This window comes from Oncorhynchus keta, chromosome 23, assembly GCF_023373465.1.
Source record: "Oncorhynchus keta strain PuntledgeMale-10-30-2019 chromosome 23, Oket_V2, whole genome shotgun sequence".
Taxonomy (NCBI): Eukaryota; Metazoa; Chordata; class Actinopteri; order Salmoniformes; family Salmonidae; genus Oncorhynchus; species Oncorhynchus keta.
In genome coordinates, this window is record NC_068443.1 from 48,187,513 (window position 1) to 48,207,852 (window position 20,340).

Sequence of the window (20,340 nt, forward strand, 5' to 3'; positions counted from 1 at the left end):
GATGGGTGTCCCTTTCACAGGATGGTTGAGCTAATGTAGGCTAATGCGATTAGCATGAGGTTGTAAGTAACACGAACATAGACATATGTGATATTGGCAAAAAGCTTAAATTCTTGTTAATCTAACTGCGCTGTCCAATTTACAGTAGCTATTACTGTGAAATAATACCATGCTATTGTTTGAGGAGAGTGCACAATTTTGAACATGAAAAGATCTTAATAAACAAATTAGGCACATTGACTGGCACATTGTGTCACGCCCTGACCTGAGAGAGCCTTTTTCTGTCTCTATTTTGGTTTGGTCAGGGTGTGATTTGGGTGGGTCATTCTATGTTCTGTTTTCTATGTTTTTGTTATTTCTATGTTTTGGCCGAGTATGGTTCTCAATTAGGGACAGCTGTCTATCGTTGTCTCTGATTGGGAATCATACTTAGGCAGCCTTTTCCCTGTTGTGTTTGTGGGAAGTTGACTTTGTTAGAAGCATTATAGCCTATGTTAAGCTTCAAGGGTGGTTCTTTGTTTTGTTGGCGACATTTACCGAAATAAACAGAAATGTATGCTCACCACGCTGCGCTCTGGTCCACTTCTTACGACGCCCGTGACACATTGATGCAGTCTTGATACAAAATTTTGAACAGAAATGCAATTGTTCATTGGATCAGTCTAACACTTTGCACAGACACTAATGCCATGACACTATGGCCAAAGGATTAATACATTATGGCCTTTCTCTTGCATTTCAAAGATGATGGTACAAAAAAATACAAAAGAATGGTTGTTTTTTTCTTTGTATTTTCTTTACCAGATCTATTGTGTTATTCTACTACATTCCTTTCATATTTCTATAAACTTCAAAGTGTTTCCTTTCAAGAATATGCATATCCTTGCTTCAGTGCCTGAGATACAGGCAGTTAGATTTGGGTATGTCATTTTAGGTTAAATAAAACATAAAAAAAGGGGGCTAAACCTTCAAAAAGGATTATCTCTTCTTATGTAATGTAAGATACATCTTTTTAAATTGGGTCATTGTGAACATCTCAATGTTAGTTTGGCTGTCACGACTTCCACCGAAGTCGGCTCCTCTCCTTGTCCGGGCGGCGTTCGGCAGTCAACGTCACCGGCCTTCTAGCCATCGCCGATCCACTTTTTATTGTTCCATGTGTTTTGTCTTGTTTCCCTACACACCTGGTTTACATTCCCTAATCACATTACATATATAATCCCTTTGTTCCCCCCATGTCTTTGTGTGGAATTGCTTTGTGATGCGCCAGGCTGGTTTTTCTCTGGGTACCATGTTCAACCCATAGTATGTTTAATTGTTAAACATTTTGCATCTTTGTGACGTTGTTGCGCTTTTCACTTCTGCCTTTGGCTGGAGGTTTGTTCGACGCAGTTGCGTCCGTCTGTTGTTTGCTTCTGCCAAATAAAGTGTGTGCCTGATCACAACTCTCTGCTCTCCTGCACCTGATTTCTACACCAGTAGCGCACAACCTGACATTGGCGCTACTAGCTTACATTTTGTAGGAGATTAATTTACATATTTCCCCCAAGTAAGTCGATGGCACGTTATTGCCATTGAAATTCATTGGGAGTTCATGTAAATATTGTTGTAGTACAAAAAGTACAAATGCTATCAAAAAATGCAAGCAACCTAATCTGGATCAGTCTACACATTATAAAGTTTGAATGGCATTTCTAGTTTAAATGGTGCAAGAGGATTAGCGTGCAAAATAATATGAAGTAGTTGTGTGGTTATGGTCTGTAGATTGTGGTCAGCAGTTTTTTTCAGTGGTTGTGGTCAGTAGTTGTGGTCAGTAATTGAGGTCAGTAGTTGTTTGGTTGTGGTCACTAATTGTGTTCAGTCATTGTGGTCAATATTTGTGTAGTTGTGTTCTGTAGATGTATGGTTCAGTAGTTGTGTGGTCAATATTTGTGTCATTATGGTCAGTGTTTGTGGTCAGTAGTTGAGGTAATTCGTTTTGTGGTTGTGGTTAATAGTTGTGGTCAGGAGTTGTGGTCAGTTGTGTGGTTCAGTTATGTGGTCAATATTTGTGTGGCTATGGTCAGTAATTATCGTCACTCTCTTCACTCTCGTCTAAATTGTTGCCCTCTGCTCTGTGAGTATCCGTATGGCTGTTACGGCTGTAGTCGGAATGAGACCAAGGTGCAGCAGGGTAGGCGTACATTTTAAATTTATTAAATGAACTCCAAAAACAACAAGAAAGATAAACGACACGTAAAGTATAGTAGCGCTAAACCAGCAACTAACAAAACCAAGATCCCACAACAGAAAGTGGGAAAAATGGATGCCTAAATATGATCCCCAATCAGAGACAATGATAGACAGCTGCCTCTGATTGGGAACCATAGTCAGCCAAAAACAAAGAAATAAACCAAATAAAATGCCCACCCAAATTACACCCTGACCTAACCAAATAGAGAACACCCCCCCCCAAAGGCGCGGACTCCCGGCCGCAAACCTGAACCTATAGGGGAGGTGGCTGCTTCTGTGGAACCGGATCATGGATCGTCGCCGGAGACTCCGGACCATGAAACGTTGCTGGAGGACCCAGACCGTGGATCATCGCCGGAGGCTCTGAACTGGGAACCACCACTGGAGGCTCCGGACTGCAGATTGTCACCGGAGGCTCCAGACTGGGAACCTTCGCTGGAGGATCTGGACTGCAGATCGTCGCTGGAGGCTCCGAACTGCGGACCGTCGCTGGAGGCTCCGAACTGCGGACCGTCGCTGGAGGCTTCCGGGCTGCGGACCGTCGCTGGAGACCCGAACTGCGGACCGTCGATGGAGACTCCGGACTGGGGACCGTCGCCGGAGACTCCGGACTGGGGACCGTCGCCGGAGACTCCGGACTGGGGACCGTCGCTAGAAGCTCCGGACTGGGGACCGTCGCTGGAGACCCGAACTGCGGACCGTCGCTGGAGACTCCGGACTGGGGACCGTCGCCGGAGACTCCGGACTGGGGACCCGTCGCTAGAAGCTCCGGACTGGGGACCGTCGCTGGAGGCTCCGTGCCCTGGATCTTCACTGCAGGCTCTGGGCCATGGATCATTACTCTTGGCTTCGTGCCATTGATCAACACTACAGGCTCCGGGCTATGTATCCTCACTGGATGCTTCGTGCCATGGATCATCATTAGAGGCTTCGTACGTGGAGCCAGAACAGGTCCCACCGGACTGAGGAGATGTACTGGAGGCCTGGTGCGTGGAGCTGCCACAGGGCTTGCCAGGCTGGGGAGACATACTGGAGTCCTGGTACGTGGAGCCGGAACAGGTCCCACCGGACTGAGGAGATGTACTGGAGGCCTGGTGCGTGGAGCTGCCACAGGGCTTGCCAGGCTGGGGAGACATACTGGAGTCCTGGTACGTGGAACCGGAACAGGTCTCACCGGACTAGGGAGAAGCACTGGAAGCCTGTGCGTGGAACAGGCATCGGATACACTGGGCGGTGGAGGCGCTCTAGAGGTCTCCAGCGTAGAGCTGGCACAACCCGTCCTGGCTGGATTCCCACTTCCGCCCAGCAAATGCAGGGCGCTGGCACAGAGCGCACTGGTCTGTGAATGCTCACTGGAGACACCGTGCACATCTTCTGTTACGGCTGTCGTCGGAATGAGACCAAGGTGACAATGGCTCTGTTTGGGCTGCTCAGTGATGATACAGAGAGCTATTAGTAGATGTTAAGTACCGACTTTTTGTCTAAACTCTGAAAAACAGATGTAACTTTTTATTGGTAGAAACCATTCCTAATCTGCTGTATCCAATCCAATCCCTCCTCTTTAGAGACAGGCAAACTAGCCAGTTGAGTTATTTAGAGGACAGGGCATTATCCTGAGAAGGAGGACAAAGCTTGTGAGCACTAGAAATCTTCTCTTTATCCTTGTAATTCGCCCAGACTGGGGAAGCATTCAACATTTTTGCGCTAGCTGTTCAGTCCGAAAGAGATTCACAAATCATGGGAATTTGTCTATGAAGACATTTCAGCAAGGCAAGCATTGCTAGGCAACAGTAGCCTTGACAACACTGCTGCATTATGGTTAAACCAAGTGTGAGAAACATGCTAACATGAAGTACATTGTGCTTTAATACTAATTAAATACTGCACTCTGACCCACATAACTTCTTTGCTAGATTTATGATAGTGTTGTTAGACAAAGCAATGAAAGTGAACTTCAAAACATGATGTAGTTTTCTTAGAATTTGTAGCTGTTGATGGTAAGTAATGAATCGGGTAGCTTCTGACATGATTTACTGTATCTAGAAACAGAGCAGTTGATGGGTTACTAAAACAGCTAATAAGAAGAAGTACTATGTTGAAGATTGAAGCTGGGGCCTTTACTTCGCAAGCCCCACAATAATAATATTAACTAGACGGTAGTAATAGAGTTATAGTAAATAAAACAGTCCCATAACAGCTTGTTATTAATGATATCACATGGTTGAATGATTTGCTGCTGATACTATAAATAGGCATACCACAAATTCATCATTGCACTATTGTCTTTCTAAGTTAAATCAAACTCTTCACCCTCATCATCCATTTAGGCCTAATTTATATTATGGAATTCTGGGTTGAGTAAAACACTCAAAGCCAAGCCCATCATTATCATATTTCCCAGTGTGTTCTATAGCAGGGTGCATTAAAACTACTAACACATTCGATTAGTTTAGAAGAATGCATGTTATTTATCTTTGTGTAGTATAAGATCAATCAATCTACATGCAAAAACATTTAATGCACCCATTACTGAAATGGCTGTTCCAGTTTAGATGGCTTAGGTAGTCTCGCTAATCAACCTTCCTGACCCTAGCAGGCATTCTGAATGCAGGTTGTGATTAACTTCTTCAGGATTTATTTGAACCTTTATTTAACCAGGCAAGTCAGTTAAGGACAAATTCTTATTTACAATGACGGCCTAGGAACAGTGGGTTATATATAACTGCCTTGTTCAGGGGGAAGAACAACAGATCTTTAACTTGTCAGCTCAGGGATTTGATCAAGCAACCTTTTGTTTACTGGCCCAACGCTCTAACCACTAGGCTACCTGCCGCCCCCATATGGTTGTACTTAGCACCTTTTTTCCTAAGTGTTTCAGCATTGATAATGTAAAACACATTTAAGGTATTTTAATGTGCATTCTGCTCGGTTTTATTGTTGAAATTACAGGAAAGTCTTATGAGTGTATGAGTGACGCAATGTAATTTCAAAATGTTACACAGGGCTTATGTACACAGTATGGTTGCTTTAAAGTGTTTCATTTTGGACTCAAATCTCTCTCTGCAAGGATGGTTTCTGAGTACCTATGTATTTGTGGACAACCTACCCAGTCAGATGCCCCCACTCCCCGCCAACACACACACAAAAAACAAATCCAAACGTCAGTTCATGTCTGCTCTCCCCATGTCTGCATGGGATGAAGTTTTCCCCATAAACCAGTGATGGTTTCCCCTTCTAAACCTGCCTCTACTCCCTCATCTCTTGCCTTCTTTTTTCTTCTCCTCTCCTCGGCTCAGGCCAGCTGACTCTCCACATACAGATGATGGATTGTCCCGTCCGGACAGTCCCTGGTCATACAGCAACAAGGCTGCAGCTTGTGCTCTTCTCGCCTCTCGAGCCCTGTCTCCCTTTCTCCCTGCGTCTCTAAACCCTCTCTCCTCTCCCTCATCCCAACAGGGATGTCTTGTGGCTGTGGGCCGTTACTCTGACACCCGCCTCACTGACATGTGGGTAAACAAGCACTGGCCGGCTTGGCGTCGCGCTTTGACAATAAGGGATTTCTCACATCCTCTTGCCGAGGCCCAACAAAGGCTATATTGATGCTGAACTCCAATAGTAGGTAGGCTAAGGGGGAAAGGGAAAAGAGGGAAGAAGAGGTGCTGTGGTCACCGTTGTGTCAGGTCAAATGAAACGGTATGGCCTCTACCTCTCCAAAGGTAGAGGTGGCGTTACAGATCATCCTTTTTGCAGTCTTGCAAGTGATCCTAAAAGTGTAAAACATCCCAGGAACTACATTCATGTGTTAGAAATCTTCTGAGATGCATAGAGCAACTGCAAAGAAGACAACCTGCAAAACCATTGTATTCTCGAGGTCGACCCTAATAATGTGCATTGATGTCCAGGGGAATATTCAGAAAGACTCCAACCAAATAAAAGGTTCTGCTTTTTGGATTTACGTCTCTTACGATTCATACTTTTTCTTTGACACCAAAGCATATTTAATATCAGGTACTTTAAGACTTTTACTCAAGTCGTATTCTAATGAGAAGACTTTCACTTTTACGTGAGTCATTTTAAGGTAAGGTATCTTTACTTTTACTCAAGTATTTTTACTTAAGCTTTTGGGTACTTTTTCCACCACTGGTTGTGGGTGAACAGGGAGTACAGGAGGGGACTAAGCACAGGTTTGCATTTGATGGCTTTTAGTCCTGTAGCCTTAACCAAGTGAGTACCTAAGTTAATATTTTATCATCAAAATGTTATTATTTATAACAATAGATAGCTTTTTATGATGATACCATACTACGACTGCCAAGTTATAACCTAACACATTGGTCTGAAACCCCTGGTTTGTAGGCCACATCAGTCACCTTATGCTGGCTTGCAAAGTGTTATATTTTTCCTATTGGAATCAGAATTAGGATATCCAACAATTGGGAACTTTTAATCAACTGAAATCTGGAGTTAGAATGACTGCCAGGGTAGGAAATATCGATAAATGAGACTACCTAAACCATCTAAACTGTACGCTTGTTTATTCCATGTAACTCTGTGTTGTTGTTTCTGTCGCACTGCTTTGCTTTATCTTGACCAGGTCGCAGTTGTAAATGAGAACTTGTTCTCAACTAGCCTACCTGGTTAAATAAAGGTGTTCTCAACTAGCCTACCTGGTTAAATAAAGGTGTTCTCAACTAGCCTACCTGGTTAAATAAAGGTGTTCTCAACTAGCCTACCTGGTTAAATAAAGGTGTTCTCAACTAGCCTACCAGGTTAAATAAAGGTGTTCTCAACTAGCCTACCTGGTGAAATAAAGGTGTTCTCAACTAGCCTACCTGGTGAAATAAAGGTGTTCTCAACTAGCCTACCTGGTTAAATAAAGGTGTTCTCAACTAGCCTACCTGGTTAAATAAAGGTGTTCTCAACTAGCCTACCTGGTGAAATAAAGGTGTTCTCAACTAGCCTACCTGGTTAAATAAAGGTGTTCTCAACTAGCCTACCTGGTTAAATAAAGGTGTTCTCAACTAGCCTACCTGGTTAAATAAAGGTGTTCTCAACTAGCCTACCTGGTTAAATAAAGGTGTTCTCAACTAGCCTACCTGGTTAAATAAAGGTGTTCTCAACTAGCCTACCTGGTGAAATAAAGGTGTTCTCAACTAGCCTACCTGGTTAAATAAAGGTGTTCTCAACTAGCCTACCTGGTTAAATAAAGGTGTTCTCAACTAGCCTACCTGGTTAAATAAAGGTGTTCTCAACTAGCCTACCAGGTTAAATAAAGGTGTTCTCAACTAGCCTACCTGGTTAAATAAAGGTGTTCTCAACAAGCCTACCTGGTTAAATAAAGGTGTTCTCAACTAGCCTACCTGGTTAAATAAAGGTGTTCTCAACTAGCCTACCTGGTTAAATAAAGGTGTTCTCAACTAGCCTACCTGGTTAAATAAAGGTGTTCTCAACTAGCCTACCTGGTTAAATAAAGGTGTTCTCAACTAGCCTACCTGGTTAAATAAAGGTGTTCTCAACTAGCCTACCTGGTTAAATAAAGGTGTTCTCAACTAGCCTACCTGGTTAAATAAAGGTGTTCCCAACTAGCCTACCTGGTTAAATAAAGGTGTTCTCAACTAGCCTACCTGGTTAAATAAAGGTGTTCTCAACTAGCCTACCTGGTTAAATAAAGGTGTTCCCAACTAGCCTACCTGGTTAAATAAAGGTGTTCCCAACTAGCCTACCTGGTTAAATAAAGGTGTTCTCAACTAGCCTACCTGGTTAAATAAAGGTGTTCTCAACTAGCCTACCTGGTTAAATAAAGGTGTTCTCAACTAGCCTACCTGGTTAAATAAAGGTGTTCTCAACTAGCCTACCTGGTTAAATAACGGTGTTCTCAACTAGCCTACCTGGTGAAATAAAGGTGTTCTCAACTAGCCTACCAGGTTAAATAAAGGTGTTCTCAACTAGCCTACCTGGTTAAATAAAGGTGTTCTCAACTAGCCTACCTGGTGAAATAAAGGTGTTCTCAACTAGCCTACCTGGTTAAATAAAGGTGTTCTCAACTAGCCTACCTGGTGAAATAAAGGTGTTCTCAACTAGCCTACCTGGTTAAATAAAGGTGTTCTCAACTAGCCTACCTGGTGAAATAAAGGTGTTCTCAACTAGCCTACCTGGTTAAATAAAGGTGTTCTCAACTAGCCTACCTGGTTAAATAAAGGTGTTCTCAACTAGCCTACCTGGTTAAATAAAGGTGTTCTCAACTAGCCTACCTGGTTAAATAAAGGTGTTCTCAACTAGCCTACCTGGTTAAATAAAGGTGTTCTCAACTAGCCTACCTGGTGAAATAAAGGTGTTCTCAACTAGCCTACCTGGTTAAATAAAGGTGTTCTCAACTAGCCTACCTGGTTAAATAAAGGTGTTCTCAACTAGCCTACCTGGTTAAATAAAGGTGTTCTCAACTAGCCTACCTGGTTAAATAAAGGTGTTCTCAACAAGCCTACCTGGTTAAATAAAGGTGTTCTCAACTAGCCTACCTGGTTAAATAAAGGTGTTCTCAACTAGCCTACCTGGTTAAATAAAGGTGTTCTCAACTAGCCTACCTGGTTAAATAAAGGTGTTCTCAACTAGCCTACCTGGTTAAATAAAGGTGTTCTCAACTGGCCTACCTGGTTAAATAAAGGTGTTCTCAACTGGCCTACCTGGTTAAATAAAGGTGTTCTCAACTGGCCTACCTGGTTAAATAAAGGTGTTCTCAACTGGCCTACCTGGTTAAATAAAGGTGTTCTCAACTGGCCTACCTGGTTAAATAAAGGTGTTCTCAACTGGCCTACCTGGTTAAATAAAGGTGTTCTCAACTGGCCTACCTGGTTAAATAAAGGTGTTCTCAACTGGCCTACCTGGTTAAATAAAGGTGTTCTCAACTGGCCTACCTGGTTAAATAAAGGTGTTCTCAACTGGCCTACCTGGTTAAATAAAGGTGTTCTCAACTGGCCTACCTGGTTAAATAAAGGTGTTCTCAACTGGCCTACCTGGTTAAATAAAGGTGTTCTCAACTGGCCTACCTGGTTAAATAAAGGTGTTCTCAACTGGCCTACCTGGTTAAATAAAGGTGTTCTCAACTAGCCTACCTGGTTAAATAAAGGTGTTCTCAACTAGCCTACCTGGTTAAATAAAGGTGTTCTCAACTAGCCTACCTGGTTAAATAAAGGTGTTCTCAACTAGCCTACCTGGTTAAATAAAGGTGTTCTCAACTAGCCTACCTGGTTAAATAAAGGTGTTCTCAACTAGCCTACCTGGTTAAATAAAGGTGTTCTCAACTAGCCTACCTGGTTAAATAAAGGTGTTCTCAACTAGCCTACCTGGTTAAATAAAGGTGTTCTCAACTAGCCTACCTGGTTAAATAAAGGTGTTCTCAACTAGCCTACCTGGTTAAATAAAGGTGTTCTCAACTGGCCTACCTGGTGAAATAAAGGTGTTCTCAACTGGCCTACCTGGTGAAATAAAGGTGTTCTCAACTGGCCTACCTGGTTAAATAAAGGTGTTCTCAACTGGCCTACCTGGTTAAATAAAGGTGTTCTCAACTAGCCTACCTGGTTAAATAAAGGTGTTCTCAACTAGCCTACCTGGTTAAATAAAGGTGTTCTCAACTAGCCTACCTGGTTAAATAAAGGTGTTCTCAACTAGCCTACCTGGTTAAATAAAGGTGTTCTCAACTAGCCTACCTGGTTAAATAAAGGTGTTCTCAACTGGCCTACCTGGTGAAATAAAGGTGTTCTCAACTGGCCTACCTGGTGAAATAAAGGTGTTCTCAACTGGCCTACCTGGTTAAATAAAGGTGTTCTCAACTGGCCTACCTGGTTAAATAAAGGTGTTCTCAACTAGCCTACCTGGTTAAATAAAGGTGTTCTCAACTAGCCTACCTGGTTAAATAAAGGTGTTCTCAACTAGGTAGGCCTGGTTAAATAAAGGTGTTCTCAACTAGCCTACCTGGTTAAATAAAGGTGTTCTCAACTGGCCTACCTGGTTAAATAAAGGTGTTCTCAACTGGCCTACCTGGTTAAATAAAGGTGTTCTCAACTAGCCTACCTGGTTAAATAAAGGTGTTCTCAACTGGCCTACCTGGTTAAATAAAGGTGTTCTCAACTAGCCTACCTGGTTAAATAAAGGTGTTCTCAACTGGCCTACCTGGTTAAATAAAGGTGTTCTCAACTAGCCTACCTGGTTAAATAAAGGTGTTCTCAACTAGCCTACCTGGTTAAATAAAGGTGTTCTCAACTAGCCTACCAGGTTAAATAAAGGTGTTCTCAACTGGCCTACCTGGTGAAATAAAGGTGTTCTCAACTAGCCTACCTGGTTAAATAAAGGTGTTCTCAACTGGCCTACCTGGTTAAATAAAGGTGTTCTCAACTAGCCTACCTGGTTAAATAAAGGTGTTCTCAACTAGCCTACCTGGTTAAATAAAGGTGTTCTCAACTAGCCTACCTGGTTAAATAAAGGTGTTCTCAACTAGCCTACCTGGTTAAATAAAGGTGTTCTCAACTAGCCTACCTGGTTAAATAAAGGTGTTCTCAACTGGCCTACCTGGTGAAATAAAGGTGTTCTCAACTGGCCTACCTGGTGAAATAAAGGTGTTCTCAACTGGCCTACCTGGTTAAATAAAGGTGTTCTCAACTGGCCTACCTGGTTAAATAAAGGTGTTCTCAACTAGCCTACCTGGTTAAATAAAGGTGTTCTCAACTAGCCTACCTGATTAAATAAAGGTGTTCTCAACTAGCCTACCTGGTTAAATAAAGGTGTTCTCAACTGGCCTACCAGGTTAAATAAAGGTGTTCTCAACTGGCCTACCTGGTTAAATAAAGGTGTTCTCAACTGGCCTACCTGGTTAAATAAAGGTGTTCTCAACTAGCCTACCTGGTTAAATAAAGGTGTTCTCAACTGGCCTACCTGGTTAAATAAAGGTGTTCTCAACTAGCCTACCAGGTTAAATAAAGGTGTTCTCAACTAGCCTACCTGGTTAAATAAAGGTGTTCTCAACTGGCCTACCTGGTTAAATAAAGGTGTTCTCAACTAGCCTACCTGGTGAAATAAAGGTGTTCTCAACTAGCCTACCAGGTTAAATAAAGGTGTTCTCAACTAGCCTACCTGGTTAAATAAAGGTGTTCTCAACTAGCCTACCAGGTTAAATAAAGGTGTTCTCAACTAGCCTACCTGGTTAAATAAAGGTGTTCTCAACTAGCCTACCTGGTTAAATAAAGGTGTTCTCAACTGGCCTACCTGGTTAAATAAAGGTGTTCTCAACTAGCCTACCTGGTGAAATAAAGGTGTTCTCAACTAGCCTACCTGGTTAAATAAAGGTGTTCTCAACTAGCCTACCTGGTTAAATAAAGGTGTTCTCAACTAGCCTACCTGGTTAAATAAAGGTGTTCTCAACTAGCCTACCTGGTTAAATAAAGGTGTTCTCAACTGGCCTACCTGGTTAAATAAAGGTGTTCTCAACTAGCCTACCTGGTTAAATAAAGGTGTTCTCAACTAGCCTACCTGGTTAAATAAAGGTGTTCTCAACTAGCCTACCTGGTTAAATAAAGGTGTTCTCAACTAGCCTACCTGGTTAAATAAAGGTGTTCTCAACTAGCCTACCTGGTTAAATAAAGGTGTTCTCAACTGGCCTACCTGGTTAAATAAAGGTGTTCTCAACTAGCCTACCTGGTGAAATAAAGGTGTTCTCAACTGGCCTACCTGGTTAAATAAAGGTGTTCTCAACTAGCCTACCTGGTTAAATAAAGGTGAAATAAAAAATAATAATAATAAAAAACGGGTGAACCGACTTACAGACTGAATTAGTTTAGAAAAAGTTAGGTTATTTTGTGTAGTATAAGATCAATTAATAAATATGTGTGCATCCAGAAATATAGATATTTTAAAAAACTATTCTAAAAAGCAACCTGCAACAAAGTACGCTGGGATTTATGATAATGAGGCCCCTCCAATATCTTTTTCCCTTTGATAGAGTTAACGTAAATTAACTGAACGCAGTCAAGTGTCAACAACGCAATATGGTGTTGATTCCACAAGGATTCAAATAACATTTCATTTATTCAACGCAGATGGCATCAATTTTAAGCCTACCGGTGTTAACCCCACTAGAATCAACACTCAGATATAACACTCACAAACCTTTTTACCTCAACATCGAGATTTTATTAACACCCGCAACTTTGCTATGTTACCACAAGACGACCAAAGTTGCTCCTCTCCTCAAGAAACCAACACTCAACCTCTCTGACGTCAAAAACTACAGACGGTATCCCTTCTTTCCTTTCTTTTTCCTTTCCAAAACACAAAAAAACTTGAGTGTGCTGTTTCTGATCCACTCTCTTATTATCACTCTCAGTTCAATCTTCTTGACACCAACAAGTCAGCTCACTCGACTGAAACCGCTCTCCTCTGTTTCACGGAAGCTCTCTCCTCTGTTCTCATCCTCCTAGATTACAACGTGCACCATCAGAACCAGCTTCCCCCTGAAGCTAGAACAGTCCCTGCCTATCTTCTGAAAACATCTGAAACCTTACCCTCCGCCCACATAATAAAAAGCATGTTCCTACTAGCATTGACTTTACTGATAACTACTTTATTGAGGGAAAATGTACTTGCTAAGACTGTGATATGTGGTTGTCTCACCCAGCTATTTGAAGATTTTGGACTAATTGTAAGTTGCTCTGGATAAGAGTTGGGCCACGATACCAATGCTACTCAGTGTCTTCTATTGTGTGTGCGTGCGTGCACATCTATTACTTCCCAAAACTACACACATTGCAAAAATTGAGGATCACTTGTCGGAGCTGTTCATCTATGGCTCTGGCTAGACATTCTCAACAGTGCATAACTGCACAGGAACTCTCAGGACATAAAAGGGTGTTTATGAGTAGCCATAAAATGTTGGTCTTTAAAGTCTTTCCTTATCTGCAATAATATTAGCATTACCTCTACTTACGGGCCCCATCAGTCTCTTAGCCATCAATAACAAAGACCTGTGCAATAAAGGTGAGGATCTAAGATGATACAATGTGATTTTTATATAGTCTCAACTCAAAGTTGGTGAATTGCAAGAGGCCTTAAAGGGATAGTTTACCCAAATAACAGCAAGCTGTTTAGTAATTTGGCTGAACTATCACTTTATGGTGATTAAGATAGGCTGACTGAGAAACAGTTGACATTAGGATGGGAGTAATTTCCATTTCAACTCAGTGAAGTCATGAAATTAACTCTGATTATATTAATGACTTGCAGATTAGGAGAAAAAATATTCCGATGTTTTTTCCTTTAAAGGTATTAGAATAAATAATAATAGTTCATCACATACCTACAGGTACGACCAATGAACAAATGACCATGATTACAGTCTGACTGCATTGATTTAATTAATGTTGACTCGGAGAAAGAGAGTGAGTGTACAAGAATATACTAGACCATATGGTGAGATGCTGACTTAATAAAAGCTGATTTTGGGCCAGTAGATACAAAATGTCCTAAGAGAATGTCTCAGCGGAAGCAGTATACTGCACAGACAAAATAGTTGTTATTACAGACAAGGGTGAGTGGCTGGCAACCTGACACAGAGTGAGATAGACGATTATGCAGTGAAAGGCCTGAGGGCTATAGAGAGTTGAGATGTGTGTCCTTGTCCTTGTCCATCGAGGGAAGAATCCCGAGCCATAGCTGATACTACTGCTCCACCTGCAGGATCTTGAGGCAACAAGAAAATTGTGTACTTCAAGAATGAACACAGACCCCTAGTATAGTAGTAGTTATATAGTAATAAAATAGTAGCACTATATTTATAGTGCCTTCAAATATACAAATAACTTACAAATGTAAAACCTTATCATTAAGATTGGGTAATCTCAACAAATATTATCATTAAAATTGGATAATCTCAACAGATATTACCATTAAGATTAGGTAATCTCAACAAATAGTATCATTAAGATTGGTAAAATTACCCAATCTTATTATCATATAGATTTGGTAAACCTGTGTTGATTTATATATTATATTTAAAATGGAAATGTAAGGCTTTACTTACTTGGGGAGCACAGGACATCTCCATCACATTCTGGTCTGGTCAGACTTCTGAATAAACCTTTGCTTCTTTAAGAAAGGTGTAACAAACTGTGCATTTCAAGAGGGATTAATCAACATATAACCCCTCTCTTCTAAACGCGTTAATGAACTCGGTGTTGCATATCCAAACTCGGCAAATCGCTTTGCATTAATTGCTACATTGAATGTAACGACCAATTAGAAACATTACAAATACTGTAGTATTTCAGTTCAGCTGAACTCTTACACCTCCTCTGTGTGATTTTCATCCACAAACAGAATATTCTTTAACATCCTTACACAAACATGGCACTACTACACCGAATACGCATTTTTAATATTGTCAAACATGGGTCTGAATTCATTTTATTCTATTTAAACATGTAGCGCTGTGACACAAAGTAATAGCAAGCTGAAGCACTACGTTAAATATAGATAAATATCTAACAAATAATAACATATGGAACATAAGTAATAAACCCTCACTAGACTAGATCATTCTCTCTTGGATGATTGAGAGGATTTAGGCATGCTCTGTACTCTGTATCTGTGATTCACTCATTAAGTGGGGCAATGGTACAGTATCATAGCAAGTTAGATCCTAGACAGTGTTTTGACTGGAGCAGAGTATCAGTGCCAGGTCCAGGACCTGATTACGGTAATACAATTACCAAACAACAGCTGCGATGGTAACCAGTCACTGCTCTGGAGCGGAAAACATCAGTCCAAAATGTGCTCCCATGTTTTCCTGCTCCCCAAAAAAACGTTCCCCTGGAACTCCTTCTAGTTGTTTTCAGGTACATATTGGACTGTGAACCAACAGAAAACTGAATGAATGTTCTGGGACCTAGTACGTAAACACAGAGTTCAAGGTCTGCCAAATGGCATGGTGTCCTTGATGGAGAAAGTGAATGCTTCTCTCAATGGGCAAGGCATGATTCTAAAGTTGTCTGTTATATTACAGGGGACATCTAATCAATTATGCTCTAAAATGTTATTCAGTCATTTTGTAAAGCAACTGAATGCAAAACGCAACTTACCTAGTTGAAAACGGCATATGTGGCATCGATATTAGTCAGAAACATATACTCCAGCGACAAAATTGACCTAAAACTGGAACTGAGTTTTGTGAGATTTATATAACTGAGGTTGTCACGATTTACATTAGGATTGGGTTTGGATTACAATCATGCCCAATTGCGCACTAACATGAGATGAAACAGCTGGGCTGATTGCGCTCTATCCAAATGTAGCTCCAGACAGCGAATCAGACCTGTCCATTACTCAGCGCCTCGGACTTGGACTTGTTTACGTAAGACAACATGTCGCCAATGTCATGTTGAAAAAACACTTGGCCCCTAAGTAAACTCGCTCTCGAGTTTGCCACTGCTTTGGGCAAAATGAGAATTGAGGCGATGTGCACTTGTTTTGTAACATGATTCCCTATCAACCACTGCTAAACAGGCGCACACTGGTAATAGATAGTGAAAAAGTAGTCAAATAAAACTACACAGAAGCACACGTCGCAAATCGCCTGTGACCTGATAAGCTGTTTTAGCTAACGTGGCCTGCCTGCTCAATGTGCCTGCTAGCTACTACTAGTGATTTTGGGCACTGATAAACAGCGTGTAGCAAGCAGCGTGTGCTTTATATACAATAGTTTGATTGCTTGCTGATGATGAAGTTGCAGACATGTTCTTAGAAATCTTTCCTGAGCGCAGCCAACAGCAGCATACTACATACTGACTTTTCTTATCATACATATGGTATGGCCAGATATAGACTCATTATATATCCTGAGATAGGCTGATGTTGACATCTGATTTTCGCTATATGTATATATACAGTGGGGCAAAAAAGTATTTTGTCAGCCACCAATTGTGCAAGTTCTCCCACTTAAAAAGATGAGAGAGGCCTGTAATTTTCATCATAGGTACACTTGACAGACAAAATTGAGAAAAAAATTCCAGAAAATCACATTGTAGGATTTTTAATAAATTTATTAGAAAATTATGGTGGAAAATAAGTATTTGGTCGATAACAAAATCAATACTTTATATATATATATATCTATATACATATTTTTTTCAGAACATTAACCATGTGTTCTCTTGTTTTGTACTGTTCTGTAGTTTCGACCCAATGATTTGTCTGACAAACAAAGAACGTTGCGTCCTGCAGGCCCATGTATGGATCAAGGCTGGCGAGAGTATTTTTTTTTACCATTCTTTTATTAGCAAAAGCATAAAGATGTTGATGAAGAAGACACATTTTCCTCGGGACCCATCCCAGTTGGTATCCGTTGTTCAGCCCTTTGTCTACTGATCTCTACGGATGGTTGTCGGCATGGTTGTATGCTCTGCAAAAACACATTCACATTTTTAGTACACCTTTATCGATTTTATTACTCAGTATGCTTACACATTGATAGGCTATATACTTTTTTTTTAAAGAAAATACACTGAAACCAAAATACCTCTCAGCTCCGGCTTATTTTCAAGTCTTCTACCGCCCGGGTTTGCATTGCAAATGAGGGCATGAACTGGGTCAAGATGCCAGCAAAGTAAGTAAACCTTTATGTAGTAAAATAAAGGTTAAAATGAATTAATAAAAGACCTACAACACCTACGGTAGGCAGTACATCTAAAAAAAAACATGTTTTCATCTCTACATGTAGGTCTCCTGGTTTAAACCTGATCAAACGTGTTTGGCATCAACTGAAAACACTCATGTGTAACGATACAATTGTCCTCCTACCTACCCTCCTTGGCAAGAGTGATAATAATAGCCCATAATGGGTGGATGGATTAATTACAGTCATTTACCATTCTCATTCTCAGACTGGAAACGTTGTTTGCAGAGTTCACAATCTCATTTTCAAGTCCTTGTTTAATTAAGAGATTATTTTGTTTTCAAATAACCGAAAGTGAGCGGTTGTAATCTGAATAAATGGAAGGAGGCCATTCTTGAACATGGAGTGAGACAATAGGCCCTTCTAATGTTGTCCGGCTTGCCACGCTCCTATAACTTAAACAGGTCGCTCTCCACCTGACGCCTCTGCCAATGCCGCCTGGCAAGCCCTTTTACACAGCATCTACCGTGTCTATCTTCCATCTCCAGCGTGACTATTCAAGCCATTGACTCACTGATGGTTGAAGCGATCGGCAAAGGTCATTCTGGAATCTGAGTGCTGCAAAACCAGTTCGGATTTACAGTAAGTAGAACTTTTGTATGAATCTAGCCTTTAGTGAGAGGTCTAATGCTTTAATATTTAATCATTTCTAACCTCTGAATTCCTATGTGCACCTTCATCAGATGAACCGCAATGAACGTCAACTGAAGAGATTTAATTAATGGATGCATAAAATCAACCAATGTTAGCCTTTAAATGCTTTATTATCCAAAAGTTTAAGTGCGTGAATGCATTTGAGAGAATGCATTTGACTGTTAGCGCTTTCAGGAGGAACGGAAAATTGCATGTCATTTCATGAACCATTGTCACGACTTCCGTCAAAGTCGGTTCCTCTCCTTGTTCGGGCGGCGTTCGGCGGTTGACGCCACCTGTCTTCTAGCCATCGCCGCTCCACCTTTCATTTTCCATTTGTTTTGTCTTGGTTTTCAGCACACCTGGTTCACATTCCCTCATCTGACTAAATGTATATTACCCTCCGTTCCCCCATGTCTGTGTGTGGAATTGTCTGTTTGTTACGTGTGCATTAGGCTGGTTTGCGCCGGGTATGTGTTTGCGCCGGGTATGTGTTTGACCCGTGTGTTCTGTTTATTGTACCGTTTGTGTACTTTGGGCGTTATCGCTTGTTTTCCTTGGGCATGAATAAAGTGTGCCTGTTATCACTCATCTCTGCTCTCCTGCACCTGACTTACCTTCAACCAGTTGCCATCAAAAATCTCTTCCCAACTATTTTGCAATCTATATGGCTCTCCGCCGAATAATTACATTTGTAAGATTCTAAATTAATATCTAAGGGGCATTTTTTTTTAGGGCAAATCCGGAAAATGACATGCGCAAGAGACGGTGGTAATAATTTTCCTTTTAGAGACTGTAATACATGTCCAGGTCAGGATAACCAAAGTATTTCTTTATTAAAGACTATCAGAAAGAATGTTGTTACCTATTTATTTTGATCCAAAGCCATGAATAAGTGAGTCGCTCAGCTTTATGTAGGTGCCGAGGCTATATGAATGTGCCATCAACTTGATTTTTCGCAGACATCACTTGCTTATATTCAGTCAACACATGTATCTTAAGAATATCATGGAACATAATTTTACATTTTAGTTTCTCTTACAATAAAAACCTTAGTGTAACAACAGTTTTTAGTAAGAAATATGCTACAGTCCAGTTGCAGCTTAGAAACAAACAAAAAAAGTGTCCTTTTTCAGGTGTGCAGGACAGAGGCATAGCAATTCCTACACTATTTTTCTAAATTCAGTCACCTTCTTCATCTTTCTCATTCAGCTAATTGAAATCCAATTTTGAAGTTCTCCACAATGATCAGTTTCTATTTGGTGTAAATCGCCCATTCGTTGTCAGGCACAGACACAGCTGGACCCAAATGCATAATCAGTGCTCAAGCTCCCCCTTGTGGTGGTCTGGAGCAATGAAGCAGAGACGCTGTGCAACGTATTAAACCGCAAATGACCTCTAAGTCCCGAGGCAGGTCATGAACAACTATTCAACTATATTCTCTTAACTATCACCTATTGTACTGGAGTGTGAGGCTGGACACGGTCCACTATATCTATCTATCTATCTATCTATCTATCTATCTATCTATCTATCTATCTATCTATCTATCTATCTATTTATCTATCTATCTATCTCCTACTGTACTGGAGTGTGAGGCTGGACATGCTCCACTATTCATCTATATTCTATGATACCCACTATTCTGGATTGTGATGCCTGTCATGTCTCTATCTATCAGCTACTGTAATGGAGTGTGAGGCCAGTTAAGGTCCCCTATTCGTCTATATTCTCTATCTATCACCGTATGGACTGGAGAGTGTAAGGCAGGTCACGGCCCCCTATTCGTCTATATTCTCTATCTATTACCTACTGTACTGGAGTGTGAGGCCGGTTACCGCCCCCTATTCATCTATATTATCTATAACCTACCTTATGGGAGTGTGAGTCCGGTAAAGGCCCTCAATTCATCTATATTATCTATCACCTACTGTACTGGAGTGTGAGGCCTGTCACAGCCCCCTATTAATATATATTATCTATCTATCATCTACTATACTGGAGTGTGAGGCCGTTCAAGGCCCACTACACATCTATATTCTCTATCGTTCACCTGCTGGACTAGAGTGTGAGGCCGGTCACCTCCCCCTATTAATCTATATTCTCTATCTATCACCTACTGTACTGTAGGGTAAGGCCGGTCATGGCCCCTATTAATATATATTATATATCATCTACTGTACTGGAGTCTGAGGCTGGTCACCTCAACCGCTATTAATCTATATTATATATCTATTGCCTGCTGTACTGTAGTGTAAGGCCGGTCACCTCAACCGCTATTAATCTATATTATATATCACCGACTGTACTGGAGTGTAAGGCTGGTCACGGCCCCCTATTAATATATATTATATATCACCTACTGTACTGGAGTCTGAGGCTGGTCACCTCAACCGCTATTAATCTATATTATATATCACCTACTGTACTGGAGTCTGAGGCTGGTCACGGCCCCCTATTAATATATATTATATATCACCTACTGTACTGGAGTCTGAGGCTGGTCACGGCCCCCTATTAATATATATTATATATCACCTACTGTACTGGAGTGTAAGGCCGGTCACCGCCCACTATTAATATATATTATATATCACCTACTGTACTGGAGTCTGAGGCTGGTCACCTCAACCGCTATTAATCTATATTATATATCACCTACTGTACTGGAGTGTAAGGCTGGTCACAGCCCCCTATTAATATATATTATATATCACCTACTGTACTGGAGTCTGAGGCTGGTCACGGCCCCCTATTAATAT

General features: G+C 41.2%; 2 long non-coding RNA genes across 2 annotated transcripts; one reads left to right on the forward strand and one right to left on the reverse strand.

Annotated features, from left to right (window-relative positions):
- Positions 1 to 7,004: 7,004 nt before the first annotated feature.
- Positions 7,005 to 8,401, forward strand: LOC127911078 (uncharacterized). The gene is made up of 3 exons (XR_008077586.1): positions 7,005 to 7,078; positions 7,145 to 7,507; positions 8,201 to 8,401. It is a non-coding gene; the product is annotated as an uncharacterized LOC127911078 (long non-coding RNA).
- A 5,269-nt stretch (positions 8,402 to 13,670) lies between these two features.
- LOC118401727 (uncharacterized) lies at positions 13,671 to 15,653 on the reverse strand. Its single transcript, XR_004829342.1, has 3 exons — positions 15,354 to 15,653; positions 14,297 to 15,122; positions 13,671 to 13,956 (listed from the first exon to the last, which is right to left on the reverse strand). It is a non-coding gene; the product is annotated as an uncharacterized LOC118401727 (long non-coding RNA).
- Positions 15,654 to 20,340: the final 4,687 nt, after the last annotated feature.